Here is an 11,369-nt window from a genome sequence, read left to right as displayed (position 1 = left end):
ACCCCAAGATCATGACCTGAGCTGAAGGCAGAGGCTTAACTGACTGAGACACCCAGGCACCTCAATAAAAATCTTTTTTCTTTCCCCTTTTAAATATTGTATTTGTTTATTCATGAGAGATGCAGAGAGAGAGAGATAGAGGCAGAGACACAGGCAGAGGGAGAAGCAGGCTCTCCACAAGCAGCCTGATGTGGGACTCAATCCTGGACCCCAGGATCATGCCCGGAGCTGAAGGCAGATACTCAACTACTGAGCCACCCAGGCATCTCCCAATAATGATCTTTTAAATGGCAGTTGTTTTCTCATCTGCTGGACTTTCCATACATAAATAATAAGAAAACTAAGTTAAAACAGAAAAAAAGAAAGAGCTAAGCCTGACAGAGTCTGTTCATGGGGGTGTTTGTGTGTGCCCTGGAGGCTAAGAGAGAATGGACTGACAAGAATAACCTGCTTTGTGGACTATCCACAGGCCACGTTATAAATTATGGAAACTGCCCTAAAACATCAGAAGATGGAACAAGTGACAAAATCTCTGTGTGACCTGGAAGGTGATGGTAGTGACCTAAGACACCACATCCACCAACATACTTATTTGATTATACATTTTCCTACCATCTAGACTTATATTTTATAAATTAGTTATGTTTACAATTATTTATGAACATCTGGTGTCACTTGGAAGACATCACTCTCATCCACACAAAAAGAAAAAAAAAACTAAAGAAACTGAAATCAATGACTTTTCTTAGATCCATCAGAAGGTTGAGATCACAGGGCAAACTGCCATCCCTCAAACTGGAAAGATGGACAGATATAGAGGATTACAGCTGAACTCAGCTAACCTTGGGCAGAAGCCACTAGAGCCAATAACTGTTAGAAATTGACAAATTGCTAAAGGATGAGTTGTAGACCAGGTTGAGAGTTAAAAACTCCTGGGGGAAGTCATCTTTTGAGACCCCCCATAGTTTATTCAATTTTACCTACAGGAGCCTCAGCAGATTCTCACAGTGAAAATCAGAGAAAAACTCAAGGGAAAAATAGTCATTTGAAATAAGCCCAGAGCATTCTCCATAGCAAAGGACTGCTCTCAAGAGACACTATTCTGCCAGAGACTTACCTGATCTGGGGGAAGGAGAATTAGGTAAGAAGCTTATGATCTTTCTGTCTCACCTTAGGAAAGGCAAAAAACCAAAACGGCCAAGAAATGTTTCTGGAGGTCAGACCCAGGGACTTAGAACCACTAAAAACTTAAAATTCAATCATATATTGCAAAAATGCCTTCCCTAGCTAACACCTTACGGCTACATCAGCAGTGCTCCAAGATAGAAACAGTGAATTACAACTGAGAGGGCTGCAAGATAAAACTATTTAAAAAAGAATTACTGGGGAAACAAAGGCAAGATGGGAAAGCAAAGCAAAACACGATGAAACTAGGGAAACTGAAGTTTCTGGCTTGTCCAGCTACAACAAACCCGAAACAACCCAATTCCTAACCAGATAAACGTAATACTTCCACAATGAAGCCTGCTTACCTCAGATCCTATTATCAGGTACATCATGTCCAGCTTTCAAAAACAACAAAAAACTATAAAGTGTGCTAATAGACAAGAGTAAAGACAACCTGAAGACACAAGGCATTCATGAAAACCAGGTCAAATATGACAGCAATTTGGGGATTAACAGATAGCAAATTTAAAATTAATATGATTAACATATTAAGGGCATGAATTGGAAAAACAGACAATGTTGTAATAACAGATGATTGTTATAGCAAAGAGATGGAAGCTAAGAAAGATTCATAAAGGAAATATTTGAAATAACAATACTGTGAAGAAATGAATAATGCTTTTGATGTGCTCATCAATAGATTGCACAGAGCTGGAAAAATATTAGTGATCTTGAAGATATGTTGATAGAAATTTCCCAGATTGAAATAAAAAGACAAAAAAGTAGAAAAAATGGAAAAGCTATTCAAGAGCTGTGGGTCGTTTATAACAGTGTAATGTACATGTATTGGAAATACCAGAAGGAAGAGAAAGAAGAAAGACAGAAAAAAGAAAGAAATAGAAAAAAAGGGAAGAAACATTTGAAGTAATAATGCTAAGAATTTTCCAAAATTAACAGATACCAAACCACAAATCCAGATACACACAAGATATATATATATACACACACACTTCAACTAGGTATATCATATTCAAACTGCAGAAAACAAAGAGCCAAGGAAAATCTTGAAAGAAACCAAAAGGGAAAATAAACACATTATCTGTAGATGAAAAGAATAAGAAGTATATCAAAATTCTCATCAGAAACTGTAAGCAAGAGATGAGTATAGTGACGTATTTAATCTTGGAAGAAAACCCCCACCAACTTAGAATTCTATATATAGCAAAGTTATCCCTCAAAAAAGAAGGAGAAATAAACTTTCCCAGACAAAAACTGGAGGAATTTTTTGCCAGTAGACCTGCCTTTCAATGAATGTTAAAAGAAGCTCTTCAAAGAGAAGGAAATGGTATAGGTTATAAACCTGTGTCTACATAAAGAAAGAAGACCATCAAAGAATAAATGGAAGTAAAATCACATATTTAATTTTTATTACTCAACTGACCTAATATATATCTGTTTGTTCAAAGCAATAATAATATATTGAATGATTGCAGGTTATGGATAAATGAAATGAATGTCAGTGATAAAGAAATGGGAGACAATAATTGGAGTTGCTGTCTTATAAGGTATCTGCACTACCTTGGAAACAGAATAGAGTTGCTTGATAGTGAATTTAGATGTGTTATAAATATATATTTGCAAATTCAAAGGCAAGTGCTAAAACTTTTAAAAAGATACATATTTTAAGAAAGGAGATAAAATAAAATAATATAAAATGCTCAAGCTAGAAAAGTGGGAAAAAGAAAGAGCTTCAAAAATTCAGCGAATAAAAAAGAAAGTTTCAAAAATTCGGTGAATAGAAAGCAGTCATAAACAGGATAGATCTTAATCTGAATATATAGTCACTTTAAGTGCATGTGAACTAGGGGTGCCTGAGTAGCTCAGTTAAACATTAGACTCTTGATGGCAGCTCAGGTCTTGAACTCAGAGTCGTGAGTTCAAGCTATGCATTGGGCTCCACTTCAGAATGGAGCCTACTTAAACAAAAGTACAAAAGTACAAAACAAAAAAATAAATGTCTGTGAACTAATGTACTAATTAAAACACAGATCTTGTAAGTGTGAATAAAAAAAGGAAAAAAGCCCAACCTAACTTGTGTATGAGAAACCAACTTTAAATATAAAGCATAGATTAAAAGGAAAGGAATGGAGAAAGACATGCTAACATCAAGCAAAAGAAAGGTAGAGTAGATTTATTAAGTTCAGACAAAGCAGACCTTAAAACAAGACAGGATGGCAAAGATAGATGCATTGCATAATGGTAAAGGGATCAATTTTCCAAGAAGACATAATAATCCTTAACATGTATCCACATAAAACAAGGTATCAAAATACTTGAAACAAAAACTACTAGAACTGCAAGAAAAATAGACAAATCCAATATTATTGTTGAGGACATCAATGTGCCTCTATTAGTAATTGATGGAACCAGTGGGTATAAAATCAGCCAGCATATAGTTGAAATGAACAGCATAATCATTTAACCAGATTTAATTTATATTTATATAGAATTTTATCAAACAACAGAAGAATACATGTTCTCAGATTCACATAGAACATTCACAAGATAGACCACGTTCTGGGTCATAAAACACACCTTATCACATCTCAAAGAATAAAAATCATACAAAATATGCTTTCAACCCACAATGAAATTAAACTAAAAATAAGTGACAAAAAGATAGCTGGAAAATTCCAAAATACCTAGAGATTAAGCAATGCATACCTGAATAAGACATGAACTGAAGAAGAAGCCTAGAGAAAATGTCCACCCTAAAAAACTAAGAAATCTGAGCAATATAAACCTAAATCAAGTAGAAGAATAAAAATAATAAAAACAGGAAAACAAAAAGTAAGCAAAAGTCAACAAAATACCAACAAAAGTAAAAGCTGATTCTTTAAATTCATTTAGCTCAATGTCCATGGAATCAGTATTGCTCATCTCTCATTTTCTGATATGAGTAATTTGTATCTTTTTAATTTTTTTCTTAGTTATTGTGCTAGAGGTTTAGCAATGTTATTGATTTTTTTTTATTTATTTATTCATGAGAGACACACATAGAGAGAGGCAGAGACATAGGCAGAGGGAGAAGCAGGCTCCATGCAGGGAGCCTGACGTGGGACTCGATCCCGGGTCTCCAGGATCACGCCCTGGGCCAAAGGCGGTGCTAAACCGCTGAGCCACCTGGGATGCCCTGTTATTGATCTTTTTAAAGAATCTTTTTCAATCTTTGACAAAGGAGAAGAGGTAATTAAATGGAGAATAGATAGTTTTTTCAAGAAATTCTGCTGGAACAATTGGACATCCATATGCAAAAAAAAATTAATGTAGACAAAGACTTTATATCTTCTACAAAAATTAACTTAAGTGGATCATAGACCTAACTATAAAAAAGCAGAATTATAAAAGTTCTTGAAGGTAACAAAAAATGTAAATGACCTTGGCTTTGGCAATGTGTTTTAGACACAACACAAAAACCACAATCTGTGAATAAAAAAATAGAAAAATAAAACTACGTTAAAATTAAAATCTTCTGCTCCATGAAAGGCTCTGTTAAGAGAATAATAAGACAAGCCACAGACTTGGAGAAAATATTTACAAAATACATATCTGATAAGAATCTTATATCTGAAATACACAAGAAACCACTTAAAACTCAATGCTTATAAAATCATATTAAAAATAGGTGAAATATCTGAACAGATACCTCACCAAAGAAGCTGAATTATGAATGAGTTAAATTATGTTCCCTAAAATTTGTATGTTGAAGTTCTAACCTCCAGTACCTCAGAATGTATCCTGATTTGGAGATAGGTCTTTGAAGAGGTAATTAAGTGAAAGTTTTTGGGGTTGACTGGTGTCCTTATAAGAAAAGGAGATTTAGGATATCTTATCTCCTTAAGGTGGCTCAGTTGGTTAAGCATCTGCCTTCAGCTCAGGTCATGATCCCAGGATCTTGATCGAGTCCCACTTCAGGCTCCCTGCTCAGTGAGGAATCTGCTTGTCCTTCTCCCTCTACCCCTCCATGCTGCACTGCCCACACACCACTTGTGCTCTCTCTCTCTCTCTCAAATAAATAAATAAATAAATAAATAAATAAATAAATAAATAAAATGTTTTTTTTAAAAAAAAAGAAAAGGAAGGAGATTTGGACATAACATACACATACACAGAGACAAGACCACAAGGGTATAGTGAAAAGATGGCTTGTAAGCCAAGGAAAGAAGCCTCAGGAGAAATCAGACCTGCCAACACCTTATCTCAGGCTTGTAGCTTCTAGAACTGTGAGAAAGTAAATTTCTGTTGTGAAAGTCAAACAGTCTGTGGTATTTTGTTACAGCAGTCCTGGCAATGTAGGATATACAGATGGCAAATAAACATATGAAGAAATGCTCAACATTATATGTCATTAGAGAATTTGCCAATTCAACATTGAAAGATGTTAAAAGTTAAAATGAAGAGATAGCACTACAAAACCAGTACAATGGTAAAATCCAAAACACTGATAATATCTAAGGTTGGCAGTGATGCAGAGAAACAGGAACTACCATTGCTAGTATGAATGTAAAGTGGTCCAGCCACTGAGGGGAGACTGTTTCTCACAGACCAAAACAATTTTATATAATACAGCAGTCAGACTTCTAAGTATCTTCTCAATTAAATTGAAAACTTATGACCACATAAAAACGTGCACACGAAAGTAGCTTTTCCCAAAATTGCTTTAAGCTGAAAGCAACTGAAATATTTATTTTTAATTAATTTTTGTTTTATTTATTTATTTTATTTTTTCCAGCTTTACCTGATACAATTGACATATGACATTTTGTAAGTTTCGCGTGTAGGATGTGTTGATTTGATACATTTCTATATTGCAAAATGATTGCCACCCTAGAATTAGCTAACACCTTCACCATGTCACATGGTTACATTTCTTTTTGTGGTGAGAACATTTAAGATCTACTGTCAACAAATCTCAAGCATATTAGTATTATTAACTATAGTTACTATGTTGTACATTAGATCTTCAGAGCTAATTCATTTTATAACTGGAAGTTTGTTCTATTTGACTAACACCTTTCCATCCCCCTATCCCTTTTTCTGGACACACACACACACACACACACACAATTCCTGGTAACTATCACTCTATACTCTGTTTTATGAGGTTGGCTTTTTTAGATTCCACATATAAGTGACATTATGCAGCATTTTTCTTTCTCTGTATGACTTAATTCACTTAGCATAATGTCAAGCTTCATCCACATTGTCATGAATGGCAGGATTTTTAAATTTCTCTTGGCCGAATAGTGTCCCATTGTATAGAAGTATCTTTTTTTTTTTAAATTATTTATTTATTCATGAGAGACACAGAGAGGCAGAGACACAGGCAGAGGGAGAAGCAGGCTCCTTGCTGGGAGCCCGATGTGGAACTCGATCCTGGGACCTTGGGATCACGACCTGAGCCAAAGGTAGATGCTCAACCACTGAGCCATTCAGACATCCCTAGAAGTATCTTTTTTTTTTAAAAAATTTTATTTATTTATGATAGTCAGAGAGAGAGAGAGAGAGAGAGAGAGAGAGAGGCAGAGACACAGGCAGAGGGAGAAACAGGCTCCATGCACCGGGAGCCCGACGTGGGATTCGATCCCGGGTCTCCAGGATTGTGCCCCAGGCCAAAGGCAGGCGCTAAACCACTGCGCCACCCAGGGATCCCCCTAGAAGTATCTTTTAATAGATGAATGGATAAACAAGCTGCAGTATATCCATACAATAAAATATTATTCAGCTTTAAGAAGAAAGAAGTTATCAAGTCACAAAACTACATGGAGGATCGTTAAATGCATATTGCTAAATGAAAGAAGCCAATCTAGAAAGAAGCCAACTAAATGACTCCAACTATATGACCTTGAAAAAATAGGTAGACAAAATGATCAATGATTGCCAGATTGGGGGAGGAGTGGGGATGAAAAGGTGAATTAGAGATGATTTTTGGTATGTTGAAACTATTCTGCATGATGTAATATTGGATACCTGACATTATGTGTTTGTCAAAACTTATAAAACTTTACAGCACAAAGAGTGAATCTTCATGTAAACTATAGACTTTAGTTAAGAATAATGCAAATTTGGTTCATTAATTGTAACAAATATACCACAGTAATGCAAGATGTTAAGGGGAAACTTTGTTCATGACAGAAGGTATATGAGAGCTTTCTATATAATTTGTTCAACTTCTCTATAGCTAAAATTGCTCCAAAAATCAAAATGTGCATATAAATATGAAAGTTTATATGTATATACATATCATTATGTTTATATGTGAATACATATATGTATATGTGAATACATATCATACATATCATTATATGTTTGTCAAGACCCATAGAATGTATACAACCAACCCTAATGTTGTGTATGTGTGTATATACATATAAACGTATATATGAAACATATATATGTATATACATATATGTATATGAAACATTTATATGTATATATATTCACCATTAGAGTGTATAGAATTAATTTTGCTGCCTTAGAAACCCACTTAGCTTAAAGCTCCATCTATTCATTCTTTCCTCTCCCCAAATCCCTGGAAAGCCATAATATTTTATTGTCTCCAGGTATGTCTTCTTTTTCAGAAGCTCATATGGTTGAAATTAGCCTATTTCACTTAGTAAATATGCATTTAAGCTTCCCCCCTGCCTTTTTGTGTCTTCATAGCTAATTTCTTTTTAACCCTGAATAATATTTTACCATTTGGATGTATCACAGTTTATTTACCTCTTCACCTGCAAAAGGACATATTGCTTCAAAGTTTTGGCAATTATTAATAAAGTTGTTCTAAACATTCATATGCCAGTTTTTGTGTGAACATAAGGTTCCAACTCATTTGGGTGAATACCAAAGAGTATGGTTGTTGGATCATATGGGTAGAGTACGTCTGGTTTTGTAAGAAGCTGTCAAACTGTCTTCCAAAGTAGTTATACCATTCTGCATTCTCACCAGTGATGAATGAGGGTTCCTGTGCTCCACATCTTTGCCAGCATTTGGTGTTCTCAGTGTTTTGGATTTTATCCATTTTAATAGGGGTGTAGTTGTATCTTGTTTCAATTTGAAATTCACACTGACGTGATGTTAGGCATTTTTTCATATGCTTATTTGCCATATGTATATCTTATTTGGTGTCTGTTCAGATCTTTTTGCCTGTTTTTTAATCAGGTTGTTCATTTTCTTATTATTGAGTTTTAAATTTTCTTAGCACATTTGGAATAACAGTCCTTTATCAGATATGTGTTTTGTAATTATTTTTTCATTATTTTCCCCTTCTCTTATCAGTGTCTTTCATAGAGCCAAAGGTTTTAATTTTAATTGAGCCCAACTTTTGAATTCTTTTTTTATGGATTATACCTTTGGTGTTTTACCTAAAAAGTTTTCATCAAAGATTTTCTTCTGTGTTATCTTTTAGGAGTTTTAGAGTTTTGCATTATGTTTAGATATGCAATCCATTGTGAAATGGTTTTTGTGAAGGGTATAATGTTACTGCTCAGCAAAGATATGTGTGAGAGAATCATTTATGTGCCTGAGAGCCTAAGAGGACATATTTCAAAAGGTTCAGAGAAAAGAGGGACACAATCTCATGGCAGAAATCTACCCAAGAAGAGGAGAAGCAATCCACACTTAAATTCTGATTCAACAAGGAGGAAAAAATAGAAAAGCACTTAAGGAAGCAAGTATTCAGTACTCCACAATGAACTGAGTTTATTTTTACCATGTGTGTGTGTGTGTGTATACACATTTAGTTTTATTGTAACAAAGCAACTTGTACACTTTTAACGTTTAAAACTAAGCATCTTTCCCTTCCAGTGAAACAAAAAGAAAATTTAAAAATAAACAGGAACAAAATTACAATAGAGAATGTCAATTCCAAATAAGATCCTCTGATTCTGCTGATTCCCCCATTGAGTGGCAGGGCTCAAGTCATCATTAGGAGAGTTTTATTTTAAAAGTGTCATCTTAAACTGCAAGGATGTACATTAAACATCACAATTAAACATGCCAAAGGAGAAGCCATGTTGCCAAAATGCCCACTTAACCCACCCAAACATCTCAAACCCACCCTTTGATGACCTTCTATAACCCCATTTTTAAAAGTTTTTTTCTTTTTTTAAACAAGATAAAGTAGACAGGTACATGTTGGTAAATGCTAACTGTCCACTTTCACATAAAGACACAGTGTAATCTCTGAGCTCAATATATAGAGAAAGGAGGAAAAAAGCTAGAATTCTATGCACTACTACACAGGGGCCTAGCACCCTCCAGCTTCCAGCAAAGCTAAGGGAGCAGAAGGTTTTTCTTTCTTCCCACAGAGCAGTACTGTAGTGTTGATTCCATAAAGTTTTTGTTGAGACAGGAAGGGATAAAAATGAATTTGGAACAGAAAGCGGTAGAGATTCTTTTCCCTCTGTATTCTGCTCAAGGTGTTTCCCCCCAAAATAAATTGAGAACCATGGTATAAAGGGAGAGAAAAGAGACTTCAAAAAAACAGGACAAATGAGCACAAGGGGGGGGGGACAAAAGAGATGCAACTTGCTCCCAGGGACTGGAGAAAATTGGAATGGAATGTTGGAATCCATCAGTGTTCCATTAGTCATCTTCTCCTTCATCCTCCTTGCCTTCCCCCTCATCATCATTGTCATCTTCTTGACCTTCATCCTCATCTCCTTCTTCATCAATATCTTCCAATCCTCCTCCTCCTCCTCCTTCTTCTTCTTTCTTACTCCTCCTCCTCCTTCTTCTTCTTTCTTCTTCTCCTTCTTCTTCTCCTTCTCCTTCTCCTTCTCCTTCTCCTTCTTCTTCTTCTTCTTTCTTCTTTCTTCTTCTTTCTTCCTTCTTCTTTCCCTTCTTCATCATCCATATCTGGAACCAAGTAGTACTGTAATGGATTTGGCCAAATATCTTTTATGACCTCTCCTAACTCATCTGCACCTGCAACAGAGTGGTCAGTAAACCAGGTTAAGAAGCTCTCTGGTTCTTCGTGCTGTCTCTTCCTGATGGCTTTATTCTGTGTTTGACTTGAATGTTTTGTCAAATCCTTTCCAGATTTCCATTTGATTTCAGTGGACTTTGAAGATGGATCACCACTCTCATTCAGGTGAAATTCTTTGGAGAGAACTTTTTTTGAAGTAAGGGTTTTCATCAAAATAAAAAATCTATTCTGTAACCTGATTTAATATCTTCAAATTCTGTCACTTCAACTCTTGTCAAATAATGAAGTGCCTCTTCATCCTCCTCCCCAGGCAGTGCAGACACTTGTGGATGGTTGACAAATGTTATTACTCCAAAATTGGGGATTTTGGTGATCAATTCCAACCTCTTGTGAAAAAATGGTTGGTGGAGTTTGTTATATTTCTGTTCTATTTTCAAAATATTCTCACTGGCTTGTTCATTAAGTCTGTCTATTTCACTTTGTACTTCATCAATATGTTCAACTGCTCCTTGCTGTTCTTTTTCTCCCTTCAGCAAGTTCTGAGAGGTTGATGTTTCCTCCGGATTGGGCGCAGGAGGCAGCCTTGGTTTCTTCATTTGATGCGCGAGCAAGGACTGGCATTTCGGGGCCATGCTGTGAGGAGGAAACTCCATGAAACCAGGAGAGAGGCACATCTGGAAGAAGCTCTGATTACTCCTCCCCCCCATTTTTTTTTTTTTTTAGATAAGAAAGTTTCCTGGACAAGTAAAAAGTATGGACTTCACAACTAAGCCTTTTGTAACATATTTCCAGGTATCTTGTCCATGAAGTTGATTTCAAGGACAATTGGAAGCTGGGCTAAAGGATATATGTCAACCACTAACCAGTGATGATTCCTCAGGGTCCTGGTTACTGGAACTGTCTTGGGAGGTCCCATTGGAGGGCTTCAGAGCTTGGTTGTTGGCCTTGTCCTGATCTACATTTTTAGAATAATTTAGAAGTACCTACATTAAGTACCTCAAATTTGTGAATGATACCGTGAAAAAAATCTTCTCCTTCAGCAGATCAGATTATGGGCTGACAGGCTGAGACAAAGATGGAGGAATGACTCTGCATTAGCAGGGATTTAAAAAATAAATGGCAGGAGAATTTGAAAAAAAAAACCAAAAACAAAATATTGGGCTTATTTAAGGATACAGGTTTTCAAGAACAGTAAGATGTTGGTGAATAAAAG

General features: G+C 35.6%; 1 pseudogene; it reads right to left on the bottom strand.

Moving 5' to 3' along the window:
• Positions 1–9,813: 9,813 nt before the first annotated feature.
• LOC100683915 lies at positions 9,814–10,788 on the bottom strand (annotated as a pseudogene).
• Between the last annotated feature and the right edge of the window lie 581 nt (positions 10,789–11,369).

This window comes from Canis lupus, chromosome 3 (genome assembly GCF_011100685.1).
Source record: "Canis lupus familiaris isolate Mischka breed German Shepherd chromosome 3, alternate assembly UU_Cfam_GSD_1.0, whole genome shotgun sequence".
Lineage (NCBI taxonomy): Eukaryota > Metazoa > Chordata > Mammalia > Carnivora > Canidae > Canis > Canis lupus.
Note: the sequence above shows the minus strand (reverse complement) of the source record. Positions and strands in the feature narration are given on the sequence as shown.